The sequence below is a fragment of the Neopelma chrysocephalum genome, unplaced genomic scaffold (genome assembly GCF_003984885.1).
Source record: "Neopelma chrysocephalum unplaced genomic scaffold, ASM398488v2 Primary Assembly neopelma1_30680, whole genome shotgun sequence".
Lineage (NCBI taxonomy): Eukaryota > Metazoa > Chordata > Aves > Passeriformes > Pipridae > Neopelma > Neopelma chrysocephalum.
The window spans coordinates 1-899 of NW_020900075.1; the positions used below are offsets into that span (position 1 = coordinate 1).

Sequence of the window (899 nt, forward strand, 5' to 3'; positions counted from 1 at the left end):
CTCAGGGACACTGGGGGGGGGTTCAGGGGTGTACATGGAGAGGGACGGGCACAGGTCCTGCCTCGTTATGTCTGGGGTCATGAGTGGCTGCAGGCTGGGGGACCTGTGGACCCTCGACATTGGTATGGGGGCTTTGGGGGGGTTTTGGGGGGTTTGGGTTAGGGTTTCTTTTCGTTTTGGGTGGTTTTGGGGCCATTTCTTCCCGTTTCGGGTGGTTTTGAGGCCGTTTCTTCCCGTTTCGGGTGGTTTTGGGGTGGTTTTCTCATGCTGTCGGTGGTTTTTGGGGTCCCCCAGAGACGCTGACGTGGAACAAGCCGAGCCTGAGCGGGGTGGCCCCCCTGCCCCGCAGCCTCCACTCGGCCACCACCATCGGCAACAAGTGAGTCTGGGGGTGACCCCCCCCAAAAAACACCCCCCTGACCCTCCCCTTCACCTGAGGGATGTCCCTGGCACCACAAAAAGGGGGTTTGGGGGTCCCGGGGGGTCTCTGTGACCCCCCCGACCCCTGTGCCCCCTGTACCCCCCAGGATGTCCGTGTTTGGGGGGTGGGTGTCCCTGGGTGACCCTGGGTGGTCTCTGTGCCCCCCAGGATGTACGTGTTTGGGGGGTGGGTGCTCCTGGGTGTCCCTGGGTGGTCTCTGTGCCCCCCCTGACCCCTCTGACTCCCCCTGCCCTCTGTGCCCCCCAGGATGTCCGTCTTTGGGGGGTGGGTGTCCCCCTGTGTCCCCCCGACCCCTTTAACCCCTCCCAGGATGTCCATGTTTGGGGCTGGGTGTTCCTGGGGGTCTCTGTGGCCCCCCTGACCCCCCCTGACCCCTGTGCCCCCCAGGATGTCCGTGTTTGGGGGGTGGGTGTCCCTGGGGGTCCCTCTGACCCCCCCTGCCCCCTGTGCCCCCCAG

The 899-nt window shown here is 65.4% G+C and overlaps 1 long non-coding RNA gene across 1 annotated transcript; it reads left to right on the top strand.

Annotated features, from left to right (window-relative positions):
• The first annotated feature begins 31 nt into the window (after positions 1 to 31).
• On the top strand, positions 32 to 634 carry LOC113979135. Its single transcript, XR_003537730.1, has 3 exons — positions 32 to 122; positions 295 to 379; positions 590 to 634. It is a non-coding gene; the product is annotated as an uncharacterized LOC113979135 (long non-coding RNA).
• Positions 635 to 899: the final 265 nt, after the last annotated feature.